The following is a 21,743-nucleotide window of genomic DNA, read 5'->3' as shown; positions in this document are numbered from 1 at the left end:
AAACAGCTGCATATTATCAACATATCAAAGTGTCACCAACAAAAAGGTAAACCATAGGCCTATAGCAAATTCAGCATATGGTATACATTTTTCAAATGTAAATGGCACTTTTCAGTAGTGCTCAAAGCATGCCATTCCTTGAGCGCAGCATCTATTTTTGAACTCGAATCAATGAGCCCAATCAGACCTCCATGACAACAAAATCATAAACAACAGAGTAGGGCTGTAACGGCAGCCTTCCTCCTCTTCGACTGAGGTGTAGCAGGGATCGGACCAAGACGCAGCGTAGTTTGGGCTCAGCATATTTAATACAGACGATAAACGTGAACACTTACCTTCACCAAATCAGTAATCAAATCAGACGCCTCAATCTCAGTGTTTCATTTTTTATCCCACAAACCGCACATGTTTTCCGTATGTAGAAAAGATAATGGACCTATATATTTTTTTATAATATAGTCTTTGAGAACTAACAATCACCAAAATAAAAGCTAGACAGTCAGGGAGAATTTGTAGAATTGCAGAGAATTTGCTTTAAAATCGCCAAAAAATATTCTAGCTCCATGTAGATATGTTTAGAATTACAGGAAATTGGCTTGATAATGAAACATTTCACAACACCGCCAAGGTGGGGGCCTCTAAAACCTTTTTAAAAATTCAGTTGCTCCAATGGGCTGAACGCGGCCCCTGTTACGCCACCTGTCACGCCAACCACCACCTACTGTAAGCCCCTTTTTTATCCATAAAAAATGGGTCTGAACCTGACCCTGAATAAGCTGTTCTCATTTCACTCAGGGGTGAGTGAGCCTGGGGCAGCCTTGAGGGGAATCACCTGTCGTTCAAACGTGTCTCTCTGTACACACTGACAGTTGATGTCAGAAGTTTGAAATCTTCAAAGTTGAACTTGTTTTGGGGGTTGGATTGAGTAATGACAACAGGACAAATATCATTGAATATAACTAAATACACTTGGATTTTTCTACACACCAGAGATAAATCTTCTGCCTACACATTTAGTTTACATTTGCAATAAATGGGTGCTGCACAGTCTGTATTTGGTACTACAATCAATCCTCTGCTGTTGTGCTGTTATTACCACTCTGAAACAAACAGAGCAATATGCACTTTGACTGAAATGCTGTGTTTTGATACTGTTAATATAACGCAGACCATGTCAGGAACAGGAAGAGTGATGCCATGTAAATTCAGCACCCACGTCGTACCCTAATCCTGTCATTTTCTCTCTCTCATTTAGATTCACTGAACCTATCAAACCTTTTATGATACTTTGTGGTTTAGCCTAGTGGTAGCTGGTCAGCATGTGTTGTGGTCATCTAATGAATGTGAAGTAGTGGTAGCTGTATAGTGAGATTTGGGGTAATACAATTCAAATCAAGTTGCATTTGTCACATGCGTCTTACCGTGAAATGCTTACTTACAAGCCCTTAACCATCAATGCAGTTAAGAAATAGAGTTGAGAAAATATTTACTAAACACACTAAAGTAAAGAAATATATATATACAGTATACAAAAGTAACACAATAAAATAACAATAACGAGGCTATATACAGAGGGTACCGGTACCGAGTCAATGTGCAGGGGTACAGGTTAGTCGAGGTAATTTGTACATGTAGGTAGGTAGGTAAAGTGACTATGCATAGATAATGTGAGTAGAAGCAGTGTAAAACAAAGGGAGGGGAGGGTGGGGGGGTGTCAATGTCCGGGTGGCCATTTGATTAATTGTTCAGCAGTCTTATGGCTTGGGGCTAGAAGCTGTTAACGAGCATGTTGGTCCTAGACTTGGCGCTCCGGTACTGCTTGCAGTGCGGTAGCAGAGAGAACAGTCTATGACTTGGGTGACTGGAGTCTTTGACAATTTTTGGGGCATTCATCTCACTCTGCCTAGTATGTAGGTCCTCGATGGCAGGAAGCTTGGCCCCAGTGATGTACTGGGCCGTACGGACTACCCTCTGTAGCGCCTTACGGTCAGATGCCGAGCAGTTGCCATACCAGGCGGCAGTGTTGGGTAGGTTAATTTCTAAATGTAATCCGTTACAGTTACTATTTACCTGTCCAAAATTGTAATCAGTAACGTAACTCAGGAAATTAATCTGATTACATTCCGTTACTTTTAGATTACTTTCCTCTTAAGAGGCATTAGAAGAAGTCAAGAATGTATGTTACCAATTGAACGACTGTCACGTTCCTGACCTGTTTTATGTTATTTTTGTATGTGTTTAGTTGGTCAGGGCGTGAGTTGGGGTGGGCATTCTATGTTTTGTGTTTCTTGTTTAGGTCACTTGTAATTAGCCTTATATGGTTCTCAATCAGAGACAGGTGTTTGACGTTTTCCTCTGATTGAGAACCATATATAGGTTGGCTGTTCACACTGTTTGTTTGTGGGTGATTGTCTTCCGTGTCTGTGTCTGCGCACCACACGGGACTGTAGCGTTTGTTCGTTCGTTTGTTATAGTCTGTTCCTGTTCCTACGTTCTTCGTGTTATATGTAAGTTCTCATGGTTAGGTCAGTCTACGTTCGGTTTTGTTATTTTGTAATCCTTCCAAGTGTTTGTTTTCGTGTTTCGTCGTTTACTTTAATAAATCATTATGTATTCACAACCCGCTGCATTTTGGTCCTCCGATCCTTCTCTCCTCTCCTCGTCCGAGGAGGAGGAAGATCTAGACACCCGTTACAACGACATCTATTGCAGTATGAATCAATGTGAAAGTTTACATAGCTGGTGTAACGGCAGCCTTCCTCCTCTTCACGAGAAGAGAGGGTGTAACAGGGATCGGACCAACACGCAGCGTAGCCCGTGCTCAACATGTTTAATAGAACGAAACTGTGAACACTTACAACGATACAAAATAACAAAATGTGGCAAACTGATACAGCCCTATCTGGTGCAGAGAAAACACAAAGACAGGAAACAACCACCCACAAACCCCAACACAAAACAAGCCACCTATATATGATTCCCAATCAGAGACAACACAAAACACCTGCCTCTGATTGAGAACCATATTAGGCCAAACATAGAAACAGACAAACTAGACACACAACATAGAATGCCCACCCAGCTCACGTCCTGACCAACACTAAAACAAGCAAAACACACAAGAACTATGGTCAGAACATGACAGTACCCCCCTCCTGAGGTGCGGACTCCGAACGCACCCCCTAAAACTCTAGGGGAGGGTCTGATTGGGCATCTGTCCGCGGTGGCGGCTCCGGCGCTGGACGAGGACACCACTCCACCATTGTCTTTGTCCCCCTCCTTAGCGTCCTTTGAGTGGCGACCCTCGCCGCCGACCTTGGCCTAGGAACCCTCACAAAGGGCCCCATCAGACTGAGGAGACAGCTCCGAACCGAGAGGTAGCTTAGGACAGAGAGGTAGCTCAGGACAGAGAGGCAGCTCCGGACTGAATGGCAGCTCCGGACAGAGAGGCAGCTCCGGACTGAGTGGCAGCTCCGGACTGAGTGGCAGCTCCGGACTGAATGGCAGCTCCGGACTGAGTGGCAGCTCCGGACTGAGTGGCAGCTCCGGACTGAGTGCAGCTCCGGACTGGAGGGCAGCTCATGACTGGAGGGCAGCTCATGACTGGAGGGCAGCTCATGACTGGAGGGCAGCTCATGACTGGAAGGCAGCTCATGACTGGAAGGCAGCTCATGACTGGAGGGCAGCTCATGACTGGAGGGCAGCTCATGACTGGAGGGCGGCTCATGACTGGCGGGCGGCTGATGACTGGGGGGCAGCTCATGACTGGAGGGCAGCTCTGATAGCTCCTGACTGGCTGGCGGCTCTGGCAGCTCCTGACTGGCTGGCGGCTCTGGCAGCTCCTGACTGGTTGGCGGCTCTGGCAGCTCCTGACTGGTTGGCGGCTCTGGCAGCTCCTGACTGGTTGGCTCTGGCAGCTCCTGACTGAGCTGCCAGAGCCGCCCGCCAGTCAGGAGCTGCCAGAGCCGCCCGCCAGTCAGGAGCTGCCAGAGCCGCCAGCCAGTCAGGAGCTGCCAGAGCCGCCAGCCAATCAGGAGCTGCCAGAGCCGCCAGCCAGTCAGGAGCTGCTAGAGCCGCCAGCCAGTCTGGAGCTGCCGGAGCCGCCCGCCAGTCATCAGCCGCCCGCCAGTCATGAGCCGCCCTCCAGTCATGAGCCGCCCTCCAGTCATGAGCTGCCCTCCAGTCATGAGCTGCCCTCCAGTCATGAGCTGCCCTCCAGTCATGAGCTGCCCGCCAGTCATGAGCTGTCCTCCAGTCATGAGCTGTCCTCCAGTCATGAGCTGCCTTCCAGTCATGAGCTGCCTTCCAGTCATGAGCTGCCTTCCAGTCATGAGTTGCCCTCCAGTCATGAGCTGCCCTCCAGTCATGAGCTGCCCTCCAGTCATGAGCTGCCCTCCAGTCATGAGCTGCCATTCAGTCATGAGCTGCCATTCAGTCATGAGCTGCCATTCAGTCCGGAGCTGCCATTCGTCCTGAGCTACCTCTCTGTCCTGAGCTACCTCTCTGTCCTGAGCTACCTCTCGATTCGGAGCTGTCTCCTCAGTCTGATGGGGCCCTTTGTGAGGGTTCCTAGGCCAAGGTCGGCGGCGAGGGTCGCCACTCAAAGGACGCTAAGGAGGGGGACAAAGACAATGGTGGAGTGGTGTCCTCGTCCAGCGCTGGAGCCGCCACCGCGGACAGATGCCCACCCAGACCCTCCCCTAGAGTTTTAGGGGGTGCGTTCGGAGTCCGCACCTCAGGAGGGGGGTATTGTCACGTTCTGACCATAGTTCTTGTGTGTTTTGCTTGTTTTAGTGTTGGTCAGGACGTGAGCTGGGTGGCCATTCTATGTTGTGTGTCTAGTTTGTCTGTTTCTATGTTTGGCCTAATATGGTTCTCAATCAGAGGCAGGTGTTTTGTGTTGTCTCTGATTGGGAATCATATATAGGTGGCTTGTTTTGTGTTGGGGTTTGTGGGTGGTTGTTTCCTGTCTTTGTGTTTTCTCTGCACCAGATAGGGCTGTATCAGTTTGCCACATTTTGTTATTTTGTATCGTTGTAAGTGTTCACAGTTTCGTTTTATTAAACATGTTGAGCACTGGCTACGCTGCGTGTTGGTCCGATCCCTTACACCCTCTCTTCTCGTGAAGAGGAGGAAGGCTGCCGTTACACCAGCTATGTAAACTTTCACATTGATTCATACTGCAATAGATGTCGTTCAATTGGTAACATACATTCTTGACTTCTTCTAATGCCTCTTAAGAGGAAAGTAATCTAAAAGTAACGGAATGTAATCAGATTAATTTCCTGAGTTACGTTACTGATTACAATTTTGGACAGGTAAATAGTAACTGTAACGGATTACATTTAGAAATTAACCTACCCAACACTGCCGCCTGGTATGGCAACTGCTCGGCATCTGACCGTAAGGCGCTACAGAGGGTAGTCCGTACGGCCCAGTACATCACTGGGGCCAAGCTTCCTGCCATCGAGGACCTACATACTAGGCAGAGTGAGATGAATGCCCCAAAAATTGTCAAAGACTCCAGTCACCCAAGTCATAGACTGTTCTCTCTGCTACCGCACTGCAAGCAGTACCGGAGCGCCAAGTCTAGGACCAACATGTTCGTTAACAGCTTCTAGCCCCAAGCCATAAGACTGCTGAACAATTAATCAAATGGCCACCCGGACATTGACACCCCCCCCACCCTCCCCTCCCTTTGTTTTACACTGCTGCTACTCACATTATCTATGCATAGTCACTTTACCTACCTACCTACATGTACAAATTACCTCGACTAACCTGTACCCCTGCACATTGACTCGGTACCGGTACCCTCTGTATATAGCCTCGTTATTGTTATTTTATTGTGTTACTTTTGTATACTGTATATATATATTTCTTTACTTTAGTGTGTTTAGTAAATATTTTCTCAACTCTATTTCTTAACTGCATTGATGGTTAAGGGCTTGTAAGTAAGCATTTCACGGTAAGACGCATGTGACAAATGCAACTTGATTTGAATTGTATTACCCCAAATCTCACTATACAGCTACCACTACTTCACATTCATTAGATGACCACAACACATGCTGACCAGCTACCACTAGGCTAAACCACAAAGTATCATAAAAGGTTTGATAGGTTCAGTGAATCTAAATGAGAGAGAGAAAATGACAGGATTAGGGTACGACGTGGGTGCTGAATTTACATGGCATCACTCTTCCTGTTCCTGACATGGTCTGCGTTATATTAACAGTATCAAAACACAGCATTTCAGTCAAAGTGCATATTGCTCTGTTTGTTTCAGAGTGGTAATAACAGCACAACAGCAGAGGATTGATTGTAGTACCAAATACAGACTGTGCAGCACCCATTTATTGCAAATGTAAACTAAATGTGTAGGCAGATGATTTATCTCTGGTGTGTAGAAAAATCCAAGTGTATTTAGTTATATTCAATGATATTTGTCCTGTTGTCATTACTCAATCCAACCCCCAAAACAAGTTCAACTTTGAAGATTTCAAACTTCTGACATCAACTGTCAGTGTGTACAGACAGACACGTTTGAACGACAGGTGATTCCCCTCAAGGCTGCCCCAGGCTCACTCACCCCTGAGTGAAATGAGAACAGCTTATTCAGGGTCAGGTTCAGACCCATTTTTTATGGATAAAAAAGGGGCTTACAGTAGGTGGTGGTTGGCGTGACAGGTGGCGTGACAGGGGCCGCGTTCAGCCCATTGGAGCAACTGAATTTTTAAAAAGGTTTTAGAGGCCCCCATCTTGGCGGTGTTGTGAAATGTTTCATTATCAAGCCAATTTCCTGTAATTCTAAACATATCTACATGGAGCTAGAATATTTTTTGGCGATTTTAAAGCAAATTCTCTGCAATTCTACAAATTCTCCCTGACTGTCTAGCTTTTATTTTGGTGATTGTGTCACGAATATTACCGAAGGTGACTCCCCTTCCCGTTCGGGTGGCACTCGGCGGTCGTCGTCGCCGGTCTACTAGCTGCCACCGATCCCTTTTTCCTTTTCGTTTATGTCTGTCTAATTGTTTTCACCTGTTTCTTGTTGGGGTTTTGGGAGGGGTACTATTTAGGTTAGTTTCGCCCGCTAGTGTTTGTGCGGGCTTATTTTGTGTGTTCATGTTTACGTCGTGTGTGGATTATTTGATTGTGGGTTTTTTCGCTGTCCAGCTTTATTTAAACAGTGGTCTGTGGGTTGTTTTGCGCCTGTGTTTTGGCGTCACCCTTTTTGTACCTGTTCCTGTTTCATGCTGTGGACATTAAAGCGTTTTGTCCCCGTAATACTTTTGCTCTCTCTGCGCCTGACTCTACACCCATCATTCACCTGACGTTACAGAAGCCCGCACCTACTGATGGAGTCAGCAGGAGCAGCGACCACCCCTCTCCCCACGATGGAGGAGAGAGTCCTGCATCATACGTCCATCCTACATCGCATTGGTTCGGCAATGGATCAGATGATGGAGAGGATGGATCGTTGGGAGAGGAGTGGTCTCCCTACTACCACACCTACCCTCCCACCAGCAACATTACCATCTCCTCCAGCGGGAGCCGGTGCCAGCGTCCTGCGCATCACGCCTCCGAGGGAGTACGATGGAGCAGCGGCCGGTTGCCAGGGATTTCTACTCCAACTTGATCTCTACCTGGCCACCATTCGGCCTGCTCCCTCGGACGAGGAGAGCGTGAGTGTCCTCGTTTCCTGCCTGTCGGGTAGGGCCCTGGAGTGGGCCAACGCCGTATGGAATGGACCCGACTCAGCGAGGGGTCACTACCTGGAGTTCACCCGCCGTTTCCGGGCTGTGTTTGATCATCCCCCGGATGGCAGAGCGGCGGGTGAGAGGTTGTTCCATCTCCGGCAGGGGACGAGGAGCGCGCAGGATTTTGCGCTGGATTTCCGTACTTTGGCTGCTGGAGCAGGGTGGAACGACAGGGCCCTGATAGACCACTACAGGTGTAGCCTAAGGGAGGACGTCCGCAGAGAGCTGGCTTGTCGGGACGCTACGCTCAGCTTGGATGAGCTGATCGACATGTCAATCCGGCTAGACCATCTGCTGGCTGCTCGCGGACGTTCTGAGAGGGTCCTGTCAGTTCCACCTCCTGCCCCCCCCGCTCCCATTCCTATGGAGCTAGGAGGGGCTGCGTCTAGGGAGACCGGAGGAGGAGGCTCCTCCTGCACCCATTGTGGCCGGAGAGGGCACACTTCCGGTCGATGCTGGAGGAGTCCATCTGGGATTCGAGAGGGCAGGCAGAACACTCCTCGGTCACCTCAGGTGAGTCAGCACCACACTCTCCCAGAGCTTCCTGTTGGTCACATGTTTTTGTTAATCTATTTTCTAAGGTTTTTCCCATCTCTCCAGCATAAGGCGCTAGTCGATTCAGGCGCAGCGGGGAATTTTATTGATCGCGGACTCGCTAAGAGGTTGAGGATTCCGCTCGTTAAGGTAGACCCCCCTTTCCCCGTGCACTCCTTAGATAGTCGACCATTAGGGTCAGGGCTGGTCAGGGAGGCCACGATACCTCTGGATATGATGACGCAGGGAAATCATAAGGAGCGGATTAGTCTGTTCCTTATTGATTCACCTGCTTTCCCGGTGGTGTTAGGGATTCCCTGGCTGGCTATTCACAATCCTACGATTTCGTGGAGACAGGGAGCTCTCCAGGGGTGGTCTGATGAGTGTTCAGGCAGGTGTTTAGGAGTTTCCATCGGTGCGACAACGGTGGAGAGTTCAGACCAGGTTCCCACCGTGCGCATTCCTGCTGAGTATGCCGATTTGGCTATCGCCTTCAGTAAAAAGAAGGCGACCCAATTACCACCCCATCGACAGGGGGATTGCGTGATAAACCTCCAGGTAAACGCTGCACTTCCCAGGAGTCACGTGTATCCGTTGTCCCAGGAGGAGACGTTGGCTATGGAGACATACATCACGGAGGCTCTGGGACAGGGGTACATTCGGCCCTCCATGTCACCCGCCTCCTCGAGTTTCTTTTTTGTGAAGAAAAAGGAGGGTGGTTTACGTCCGTGTATTGATTATCGAGGTCTAAATTCCATCACTGTGGGTTTTAGTTACCCACTACCTCTCATCGCTACGGCGGTGGAATCATTTCACGGGGCGCGATTCTTCACAAAATTGGACCTCAGGAGCGCATATAATCTGGTGCGTATTCGGGAGGGAGATGAGTGGAAAACCGCGTTTAGTACCACATCTGGCCATTATGAGTACCTCGTCATGCCGTATGGGTTGAAGAATGCTCCAGCCATCTTTCAATCCTTCGTTGATGAGATTCTCAGAGACCTGCACGGACAGGGTGTAGTGGTGTATATTGACGACATCTTGATCTACTCCGCTACACGCGCCGAGCATGTGTCTCTGGTGCGCAAGGTTCTTGGGCGACTGCTGGAGCATGACCTGTACGTGAAGGCAGAGAAATGTGAGTTTTCCAAACGAGCCGTTTCCTTCCTGGGTTATCGCATTTCCACCTCGGGGATGGTAATGGAGGATGACCGCGTAAAAGCCGTGCGTAATTGGCCGACTCCGACCACGGTAAAGGAGGTGCAGCGGTTCTTAGGGTTTGCCAATTACTACCGGAGGTTTATCCGGGGTTTTGGTCAGGTGGCGGCCCCTATTACCTCACTGCTGAAGGGGGGCCCGGTGCGCTTGCAGTGGTCCGCAGAGGCGGAGAGAGCTTTCTGTCGTTTGAAGGCGCTGTTCACCGACGCGCCAGTGTTGGCGCATCCTGACCCCTCTTTGGCGTTCATAGTTGAGGTGGACGCATCCGAGGCTGGGGTCGGGGCTGTGCTCTCCCAGCGCTCGGGTACGCCACCGAAGCTCCGCCCCTGTGCTTTTTTTCGAAGAAGCTCGGGCCAGCGGAGCGGAATTATGATGTGGGGGATAGGGAGTTGTTGGCCATGGTCAAGGCTCTGAAGGTGTGGAGACACTGGCTTGAGGGGGCTAAGCACCCTTTTCTCATCTGGACCGACCACCAGAATCTGGAGTATATCCGATCAGCTAGGAGACTGAATCCTCGTCAGGCAAGGTGGGCCATGTACTTTACCCGATTTCGTTTTACGATTTCGTATCGACCAGGTTCCCTCAATACTAAGGCTGACGCGCTGTCCCGACTATACGACACTGATGACCGGTCCATCGATCCTACTCCCATCATTTCGGCGGCTAAGCTGGTAGCACCGGTAGTATGGGAGGTGGACGCGGACATCGAGCGGGCACTAAGGGCGGAACCTGCGCCTCCACAGTGCCCGGAGGGTCGTAGGTATGTGCCGCTCGCTGTTCGTGATCAATTGATTCGATGGGCTCATAGTCTACCCTCGTCAGGTCACCCGGGTATTTCAAGGACGATGCGAAGTCTTAGAGGGAAGTACTGGTGGCCTACCTTGGTGAGAGACGTGCGATTCTATGTCTCCTCCTGTTCGGTGTGCGCCCAGAGTAAGGCTCCTAGACATTTGCCACGAGGGAAATTACAACCCCTCCCCGTTCCACAACGGCCGTGGTCCCATCTATCGGTGGATTTTCTTACTGATCTTCCCTTGTCTCAGGGGAACACCACTATCCTGGTCGTTGTGGATCGGTTCTCTAAGTCCTGCCGTCTTATCCCGTTGCCCGGTCTCCCTACGGCCCTGCAGACTGCGGAGGCACTATTTACCCATGTCTTCCGGCACTACGGGGTGCCCGAGGATATCGTTTCTGATCGGGGTCCCCAGTTCACGTCCAGAGTATTGAAGGCGTTTATGGAACATCTGGGGGTCTCGGTCAGCCTGACCTCGGGGTATCACCCGGAGAGTAATGGGCAGGTGGAGAGAGTGAACCAGGAGGTGGGTAGGTTTCTGCGGTCGTATTGCCAGGACCGGCCAGGGGAGTGGTCAAGATACATCCCCTGGGCAGAGATTGCCCAGAACTCACTAAGCCACTCCTCTACCAACATGTCACCATTTGAGTGTGTGTTGGGGTACCAGCCGGTTCTGGCACCATGGCATCAGAGCCAGACCGAAGCTCCTGCGGTGGAGGAGTGGGTGCAGCGCTCTAAGGAGACCTGGAGAGCCGTCCAGGAGTCTTTGCGTCAGGCGAGTGGACAGCAGAAGAAGAGCGCTGACCGTCACCGCAGTGAGGCCCCCGTGTTTGCACCGGGGGACAGGGTCTGGCTCTCGACCCGAAACCTGCCCCTCCGCCTGCCCTGCCGGAAGCTGGGTCCGCAGTGTGTAGGGCCATTTAAAGTCCTGAGGAGAATAAACGAGGTGTGTTATCGATTGTTACTTCCTTCGTATTATCGTATTAACCCCTCGTTTCATGTGTCTCTCCTCAGGCCGGTGGTAGCTGGTCCCATGCAGGAAGGTGAGGTTCCCTCTGGATATAGAGGGGTCCCCGGCGTACACGATAAGGTCCATACTGGACTCCAGACGCCGGGTGAGGGGCCTGCAGTACCTCGTGGACTGGGAGGGGTACAGGCCGGAGGAGAGGTGCTGGGTCCCGGTGGGGGATATATTGGATCCAAATCTACTAAGGGAATTCCATCGCCTCCATCCGGATCGCCCTGCGCCTCGCCCCCGGGGTCGTCCCCGAGGCCGGTGTCGGCGCGCTGCGGGGGGCGCGCGTCAGGAGGGGGGTACTGTCACGAATATTACCGAAGGTGACTCCCCTTCCCGTTCGGGTGGCACTCGGCGGTCGTCGTCGCCGGTCTACTAGCTGCCACCGATCCCTTTTTCCTTTTCGTTTATGTCTGTCTAATTGTTTTCACCTGTTTCTTGTTGGGGTTTTGGGAGGGGTACTATTTAGGTTAGTTTCGCCCGCTAGTGTTTGTGCGGGCTTATTTTGTGTGTTCATGTTTACGTCGTGTGTGGATTATTTGATTGTGGGTTTTTTCGCTGTCCAGCTTTATTTAAACAGTGGTCTGTGGGTTGTTTTGCGCCTGTGTTTTGGCGTCACCCTTTTTGTACCTGTTCCTGTTTCATGCTGTGGACATTAAAGCGTTTTGTCCCCGTAATACTTTTGCTCTCTCTGCGCCTGACTCTACACCCATCATTCACCTGACGTTACAGATTGTTAGTTCTCAAAGACTATATTATAAAAAAATATATAGGTCCATTATCTTTTCTACATACGGAAAACATGTGCGATTTGTGAGATAAAAAATGAAACACTGAGATTGAGGCATCTGATTTGATTACTGATTTGGTGAAGGTAAGGCAATCGTAGTCCACATTTTCCACTTTCAATATTTCCTCTCGCCAAAGGCATAGTCTAAAAGTGAAATCAGTCAAAGCTCCCCATGTCAAAATATATTACATTACGTAAAATAACATAAAACGCAACCAAAGACAGAATCTTGAACTGCTAATTTACCAGAAAGTACTAGTTTTTACTTTAAGGGTAAATCTGTAATTGAAGTGGTAATATCAAAGTTAGGGTTCACTAACTCCAAAATCTACTTTTTCTTTAACAGACCTTGAAAGTGGTGTAAAGTCAAGTTGAGTGATATTGTGAAGATCCTGTTACATGCTAACAGATATGGAGGCCTCTATCTCAAATGAATGGGTAAGATTGACACCATGTAATTCCATGTAATATGAATTTCTCAGGTGCTGAATTAGAAAATAAGGCAGTTGGATGATTATGAAGGCCATATAAAAACTACACCCTGTTTCATGCTCCAATATCACTAAATCAGTCACTGAGATAATTGAGGTTGCAATTTTAAAAGTAAAGTGTGTGTGTGTGTGTGTGTGTGTGTGTGTGTGTGTGTGTGTGTGTGTGTGTGTGTGTGTGTGTGTGTGTGTGTGTGTGTGTGTGTGTGTGTGTGTGTCAATAGATGGTTGTGTCAGACGCCGAGGTACAATTACTTCCCTAATCATGGTGGAAGCCTAAGAGGAAGAGATGGTAGAGCTGGTAATACAGCCAATTATTCATCCTTCTGCCACTAGGCCTGACACATAGTAGTCTGGGTCTTAGCAAAACATTATTCTATAATATGAATTAACACTTTATAAGATGCAGGAAATGTGCTATACTCTGTAGAGTTTATACTGTCGACTCCCACATTCAGGTGGTAGGCCTAATGATATACTACCCGTTTCCCTCTAGGTTACATAGTGACATTTGTGTCATTGATGTTTGATTCTAGAGCAGAAATAATAGACTAGCCTATCTCTGATCTGTCGATGGTAGCATTAGTGCTTGTATGAATCTGTCCAGTGGCAAAAGGTCCACTACACTGTCAGTAAGCTGTGCTCCTGTTTTTCACTTGTCATCTTACACTGACTCTGGCTAATGGCTGATATTTTCCCTTGTGGAGTTGTCACTGAACACACTGAAAACAACTTCTTATTGTGCCCTGGCTTCTAACAAGCTGTTCTAACAGACCTACATCTCCTGGACTAGAGAGGGAGAGTCATTACTATCTCTCGCTCGCTCACTCTCTCCCCACCTCTCTCTCTCTGTCTCTCCCCCGACCTCTCTCCCACTCTCGTTCTCACTCTCCCTCATCTCTTTTTTCACTACCTTTCTGAAGCTAATTAGCATATCACACAGTCCAGACAGGGGGAGTCAGAGGAGCCTCTGCTATGGTTCAGCCCGTGTCACTTCCTCTGCCACTCATAACCAGATGCAGATAATGGGATCACGCCATTCGCCGAACCCGGCTGTCATTCCAGCTCATTAGGCCAATCGTGGTGTGAGAATGGGTCTTTTTGATATGAGCAGCGGGACAGGGAGGTTACACCCCACCTAGTTGGCTCAGGGATTCGGAACAGCAACTTTTCGGTTAGTGGCCCAACGCTCTTAACCGCTAGAATATCTACCGATTTTTTTTTACTGCAAATGGCTGTCCTATCATTCTTAATTGTCATAATTTGCTACCTTGATGATGTAGAATGCATCACTAGTGAGTGGGCAAGACATTAGAATAAAAACAACTTTTAATAACTGTATTCAAAAGTGCAGCTGCAAACATATTAAACATTAAATAGGTGATTAGTTTTGGACAAACAAATGTAATTTACAGAGCCTTCAGAAAGTATTCACACCCCTTGACTTTTTCCACATTTTGTTGTGTTACAGCCTGAATTTAAATTGATAAAATGTATATTTTGTGTCACTGATATACACACAATACCCTATAATTCCAAAGTGGAATCATGTTTTTAGAAATGTTTATAACTTAATTAAAAATGAACAGCTGAAATGTTTTGAGATTCAACCATTTTGTTATGGCAAGCCTAAATAAGTTCAGGAGTAAAACTGTGCTCAACACGTCACAAAATAAGTTGCATGAGCTCACTCTGTGTGCAATAATAGTGTTTAAAATTATTTTGAAATGACTACCCCATCTCTGTACCCCAGACATACAGATAATTGTAAGGTCCCACAGTCGAGCAGTGAATTCCAAGCATAACTTTCAACAACAAAGACCAGGGAGGTTTTCCAATAGTTCACAAAGGGCACCTAGATGGGTAAAAAAGCAGACATTGAATATCCCTTTGAGCATTGTGCAGTTATTAATTAAACGTTGTATGGTGTATCAATACACCCAGTCACTACAAAGATATAGGCAACCTTCCTAAGTTGACGGAGAGGAAGGAAACCACTCAGGGATTTCACCATGAGGCCAATGGTGATTTTATGAAAGTTACAGAGTTTAATGGCTGTGATAGGAGACAACTGAGGATGGATCAACAACGTTGCAGTTACTCCACAATACTAACATAAATAACAGAGTGAAAAGAAGGAAGCCTGTACAGAATAAAAATATTCCAAAACATGCGTCAGGTTTGCAATAAGGCACAAAAGTAATATTGCAAAAAATGTGGCACATTATTTTACTTTTCTTGTCCTGAATACAAAGCATGTTTGGGGCAAATCCAACACAACACATCACTGAGTATCACTCTTCATATTTTCAAGCATGGTGGTTTCTGCATCATTTTATGGGTATGCTTGTCATTGGCAAGGACTAAGGATTTATTTAAAACATTTGTCAAATGAAACAGAATAGAGCACAAGCAAAATCCTAAAGGAAAACTTGGTTCAATCTGCTTTCCAACAGACACTTGTCACACCCTGATCTAGGATAGGGGGCAGCATTTTCACTTTTGGATGAAAAGCATACCCAAATTCAACTGCCAGCTACTCATCCCCAGAAGATAAGATATGCATATTGTTAGTAGATTTGGATAGAAAACACTCTGAAGTTTCTAAAACTGTTTGAATCATGTCTGTGAGTACTAAGTAGTAACTTATTTAGCAGGCGAAACCCCGAGGACAAACCATTCAGATTTTTTTTTTGAGGTCACTCTCTTTTCAATTTGTTTTTCATTGGGAATACAAATTTCTAATTGACCTTCTTGTAGTTCCTACCACTTCCACTGGATGTCAACAGTCTTCAGAAATTAGTTGAGGGTTTTTCCTTTGTGTAATGAAGAAGTACAGCCATTTTGAATCAGGGTCACTTGAAGTGTCCTGTTAGATAGAGGCGCGTGACCAGAAAGCATGCTACAGATTGTTTTAATGCTGTATTGAACACAGATCATCCCGTCTTCAATTTGATTGATTATTTACGTTAAAAAATACCTAAAGTTGTATTACAAAAGTAGTTTGAAATGTTTTGGTAAAGTTTTCAGGTAACTTTTGAGATATTTTGTAGTCATGTTTCACGAGTTGGAACAGGTGTTTTTCTGGATCAAACGCGCCAAATAAATTGACCCCTTGGATATATATCGACGGAATTAATCGAACAAAAGGACCATTTGTGATGTTTATTGGACATATTGGAGTGCCAACAACAGAAGCTCGTCAAAGGTAAGGCATGAATTATATTTTTATTTCTGCGTTTTGTGTCGCACCTGCAGGGTTGAAATATGCTTATCTCTCTTTGTTTACAATGGTGCTAACTCAGATAATAGCATTGTTTGCTTTCGCCGAAAAGCTTATTTGAATTTCGACATGTTGGCTGGATTCACAACCAGTGTAGCTTTAATTTGGTATCTTTCATGTGTGATTTAATGAAAGTTAGATTTTTATAGTAATTTTTATAGTAATTAATTTGAATTTGGCGCTCTGCATTTTCTCTGGCTTTTTGCCAAGTGAGACAGTAGCGTCCCGCCTAAACTCAGATTTTTGGATATAAATATGAACTTTACCGAACAAAACATACATGTATTGTGTAACATGAAGTCCTATGAGTGTCATCTGATGAAGATCATCAAAGGTTAGTGATTCATTTTATCTCTATTTCTGCTTTTTGTTACTCCTCTCTTTGGCTGAAAAAAATGGCTGTGTTTTTCTGTGGCTATGGCCTGACCTAACATAATCGTTTGGTGTGCTTTCGCCGTAAATCCTTTTTGAAATCAGACATGTTGGCTGGATTCACAACAAGTGTAGCTTTAATTTGGTGTCTTTCATGTGTGATTTCATGAAAGTTAGATTTTTATAGTAATATATTTGAATTTGGCGCTCTGCATTTTTACTGGCTTTTGGCCAAGTGGGACGTTAGCGTCCCACATATCCCAGAGAAGTTAACCTGTCTTGTGCTTGTCTCCACCCCCCACCAGGTGTCTCCTATTTTCCCCCATTATCCCCTGTGTATTTATATCTGCATTTTCTGTTTGTCTGTTGCCAGATTGTCTTGTTTTGTCAGGTCTTACCAGCGTGTTTCCCATTTTCTCCAGTTCTTGTTTTCCCGGTTCCGACTTTTCTGCCTGCCCTGACCCTGAGCCTACCTGCCGTTCTGTACCTTTTTGACTCTGCCTTGGACTATGAACCTCTACCTGCCCTCAACCTGCCCCTTTGCCTGCCCCTTGGTTAAAACAAATATTCTGTGAACTGAACCATCCGCCTCCTGTGTCTGCTTCTGGGTCACATCCAGTGTCGTGATACACTGGGAGACAAATTCACATTTCAGCAAAACAATTACATAAAACACAAAGCCAAATATACATTGGAGTTGATTACCAAGACAACATTGAATGTTCTTGAGTGGCCTGGTTACAGTTTTAACTTAAAATGGTCTTGAACATCTATGGTAAGACTTTGAAAATGGCTGTCTAGAAATTATCAACAACCAACTTGACAGAGCTTGAAGAATTTTTCAAACAATAATGGGCAAATATTGTACAATCCAGGTGTGCAAATCTCTTAGAGACTTACCCAGAAAGACTGCCACCCCCATGCTTCACGGTTGGGATGGTGTTCTTGGGCTTGTAAGCCTCCCCCTTTTTCCTCCAAACATAACGATGGTCATTATGGCCAAACAGTTCTATTTTTGTTTCATCAGACCAGAGGATATTTCTCCAAAAAGTATGACCTTTGTCCCCATGTGCAGTTGCAAACCGTAGTCTGGCTTTTTTATGGCGGTTTTGGAGCAGTGGCTTCTTCCTTGCTGTGTGGCCTTTCAGGTTATGATTATATAGGACTCGTTTTACTGTGGATATAAATACTTTTGTACCTGTTTCCTCCAGCATCTTCACAAGGTCCTTTGCTGTTGTTCTGGGATTGATTTGCACTTTTCGCAGCAAAGTCCGTTCATCTCTAGGAGACAGAACGCGTCTCCTTCCTGAGCGGTATGACGGCTGTGTGGTCCCATGGTGTTTATACTTGCATACCATTGTTTGTACAGATGAACGTGGTACCTTCAGGCTTGGCTGATTTCTTTTGATTTTCCCATGATGTCAAGCAAAGAGGCACTGAGTTTGAAGGTAGGCCTTAAAATACATCCACAGATACACCTCCAATTGACTCAAATTATGTCAATTAGCCTATCAGAAGTTTCTAATGCCATGACATCATTTTCTGAAATTTTCCAAGCTGTTTAAAGGCACAGTCAACTTAGCGTATTTGAACTTCTGACCCACTGGAATTGTGATACAGCAAATTATAAGTGAAATAATCTGTCTGTAAATAATTGTTGGAAAAATGACTTGTGTCATGCACAAAGTAGATGTCCTAACCGACTTACCATAACTATAGTTTGTTAACAAGAAATTAGCGGAGTGGTTGAAAAAACTAGTTTTAATGACTCCAACCTAAATGTATGTAAACTTCCGACTTCAACTGTATGACTCATTTCAGGAAACTAGGCGTATGTCGCGCGTCACTACTTCACAGGAGAAGCATTTGAACGTAAAACTATTTTTTTTTATCAAAATGCATTTTTTGGCAGAACATGGAACATGTGAACTTTCATGTGCCTTAATAACAAACATGTATGCCATCTGTAAATACAAATAAAATGGTTAAATTACGAGCCTAGTTGGTTTCGCTACGAAAAAGGACAGGAACCTTCCCCCTAGCCATGATTGGCTGAGATAATGGATGGGCTGGACATGCCGAGATATGAGCTTGGATTGGTCTGCCATGTAGCAGGCTTCAGTCTATATCATGAGCTGGTCAGTATGTATAGGTAATCCATTCTAACATGGCTGGTTTGAAAGATGTTACGTAGTAGAACTGCAAAAAGTGTTGCTTTCCACTTTCTGGAGGACCGGGTTTTGAAATCAGTGTAACGCCCAATGGAATTAGAGTATGGTTGTAACGGAATTCCTCCTCCTCTTCATACGAAGAGGAGGAGTAGTGATTCGACCAAAATGCAGCGTGGTTATGTGACATAATGATTTATTAAACAAGACGAAGACGAAACGAAATACACTTGATAAACTACAAAACAAATAAACGATGTAGACAGACCTGGACACGAACTTACATATAACGTGAAGAACGCATGAACAGGAAACAGACTACATACAAAACGAACGAACGAACGATACCGAAACAGTCCCGTGTGGCGTAACATACAGACACTGACACAGGAGACAAACACCCACAAAACACAAGTGAAACCCTGGCTGCCTTAGTATGATTCTCAATCAGGGACAACGATTCACAGCTGTCTCTGATTGAGAATCATACCAGGCCGAACACAAAATCCCAACATAGAAAATCAAACCTAGACCAACCCACCCAACTCACGCCCTGACCAACTAAAACAAATACATGACAAAGGAAAACAGGTCAGGAATGTGACAATGGTAGCTAAGGAGATGGATCAAATTCTGGCGTTTGATTGCACATATGCAGAGAAAGTCGAATAGAGAACACACAGAAGGCTGTTGCATAAAACACCTGTCTCCGGATTACATCTTCAAACTAAGGGCAACCATTGCATCTGTGACAGAGAGGGAGAAGCATTTATCCATGTACAGTACCAGCCAAAAGTTTGGACACACCTACTCATTCAAGGGTTTTTCTTTATTTAAAAAGTTTTCTAAATTGTAGAATAATAGTGAAGACATCAAAACTATGAAATAACACATATGGAATCATGTACTGTAACCAATTTCTTTTTTTTAAATCCAAATGTATTTTATATTTTATATTCTTCAAAGTAGCCACCCTTTGCCTTGATGACAGCTTTGCACACTCTTGGCATTCTCTCAACCATGTTCACCTGGAATGCTTTTCCAACAGTCTTGAAGGAGTTCCCACATATGCAGAGCACTTGTTGGCTACTTTTCCTTCACTCTGTGGTCCAACTCATCCCAAACCATATCAATTGGGTTGAGGTTGGGTGATTGTGGAGGCCAGGTCTTCTTGCAGCACTCCAACACTCCATCCTTCTTGGCTATACTCGGCCTTGTCTCAGGATGGTAAGTTGGTGGTTTGAGATATCCCTCTAGTGGTGTGGGGGCTGTGCTTTGGCAAAGTGGGTGGGGTTATATCCTGTCTGTTTGGCCCTGTCCGGGGGTATAGTCGTACGGGGCCACAGTGTCTCCTGACCCCTCCTGTCTCAGCCTCCAGTATTTATGCTGCAGTAGTTTGTGTGTCGGGGGGCTAGGGTCAGTCTGTTATATCTGGAGTATTTCTCCTGTCTTATCCGGTGTCCTGTGTGAATTTAAGTATGCTCTCTCTAATTCTCTCTTTCTCTCTTTCTTTCTTTCTCTCTCTCGGAGGACCTGAGCCCTAGGACCATGCCTCAGGACTACCTGGCATGATGACTCCGCGCTGTCCCCAGTCCAACTGGCCGTGCTGCTGCTCCAGTTTCAACTGTTCTGCCTGCGGCTATGGAACCCTGACCTGTTCACCGGACGTGCTACCTGTCCCAGACCTGCTGCTTTCAACTCTCTAGAGACAGCAGCAGAGATACTCTCAATGATCGGCTATGAAAAGCCAACTGACATTTACTCCTGAGGTGCTGACTTGTTGCACCCTCGACAACTACTGTGATTATTATTATTTGACATTGCTGGTCATTTATGAACATTTGAACATCTTGGCCATGTTCTGTTATAATCTCCACCCGGCACAGCCAGAAGAGGACTGGCCACCCCTCATAGCCTGATTCCTCTCTAGGTTTCTTCCTAGGTTTTGGCCTTTCTAGGGAGTTTTTCCTAGCCACCGTGCTTCTACACCTGCATTGCTTGCTGTTTGGGGTTTTAGGCTGGGTTTCTGTACAGCACTTTGATATATCAGCTGATGTAAGAAGGGCTATATAAATACATTTGATTTGATTTGATTTGGTTAAATAGCCCTTACACAGCCTGGAGGTGTGTTTGGTCAATGTCCTGTTGAAAAACAAATGATAGTCCCACTAAGCACAAACCAGATGGGATGAATAAATCACAGACAGTGTCACCATTAAAGCACCCCACACAATCACACCTCCTCCTCCATGCTTCACAGTGGGAACCACACATGCAGAGATATTCCGTTCACCTACTCTGCGTCTCACATAGACACAGCGGTTGGAACCAAAAATCTCAAATTTGGACCAAAGGACAGATTTCCACCGGTCTAATGTCCATTGCTCGTGTTTCTTGGTCCAAGCAAGTCTCTTCTTATTATTGGTGTCCTTTAGTAGTGGTTTCTTTGCAGCAATTCGACCATGAAGGCCTGATTCACATAGTCTCCTCTGAACAGTTGACTTTTAACAAGGCACTCCTGTTAACTGAAATGCATTCCATGGGACTATCTCATGAAGCTGGTTGAGAGAATGCCAAGAGTGTGCAAAGCTGTCACCAAGGCAAACTGTGGCTACTTAGAAGTATCTAAAATATCAAATATATTTTGATTTGTTTAACACTTTTTGGGATACTACATGATTCCATATGTGTTATTCCATAGTTGTTATGTCTTCAGTATTATTCTACAATGTAGAAAATAGTAAAAAATAAAGAAAAACCCTGGAATGAGTAGGTCTCCAAACTTTTGACAGGTACTGTATATTCCTTCCTCCCATTCCTCCAGCCAAATCACAGTTAAGCCTTTGCAAATATTAGCAAATCAGCAATTCTGTGTAGTATTCTATTATACACTGAACAGTGTGAAGTACAATTCAATTTGTTGTGTTGAGTAGAAGTGTGAATTTCAGTGACAGGTTTTTGGAGAACGTTTAGCAAACGTGAACAACTGTCCTTGGTACGGGGCGAACAGGATGCTTGGCCACTGATTTTCTTCCACCATGGTATCGCGATACTACTTGGTATCGTGATACTTGGCCTAGTATCGTATCGTTTGTACAATTTTGGTATGCTGACAAGCATACTGTATTTAACCCTTTAGACCCCAGTATAATTCTAGAATGCTGCTGTAGATTACTGAGAATTTTTCAAATAAAGCTTGTTTTCTCACACATTTCAAACAAGCAGACAGCTCAAAAACAAAGAACAAATGACAATTTGGTTTTGAAGACCACAACCTCTTCTTTAATGACACCACATTCATGTCAATAGGAATAACTAA

At 45.8% G+C, this 21,743-nt stretch overlaps 1 long non-coding RNA gene across 1 annotated transcript; it reads left to right on the top strand.

The window, feature by feature from the left end:
* The first annotated feature begins 8,236 nt into the window (after positions 1-8,236).
* Positions 8,237-11,358, top strand: LOC120053468. The gene is made up of 3 exons (XR_005477507.1): positions 8,237-8,276; positions 8,364-8,447; positions 11,323-11,358. It is a non-coding gene; the product is annotated as an uncharacterized LOC120053468 (long non-coding RNA).
* The last annotated feature ends 10,385 nt before the right edge of the window (positions 11,359-21,743 follow it).

Source organism: Salvelinus namaycush, chromosome 9, assembly GCF_016432855.1.
Source record: "Salvelinus namaycush isolate Seneca chromosome 9, SaNama_1.0, whole genome shotgun sequence".
In the NCBI taxonomy this organism is placed as follows: domain Eukaryota; kingdom Metazoa; phylum Chordata; class Actinopteri; order Salmoniformes; family Salmonidae; genus Salvelinus; species Salvelinus namaycush.
This window is presented reverse-complemented; position numbering and strand designations above follow the sequence as displayed.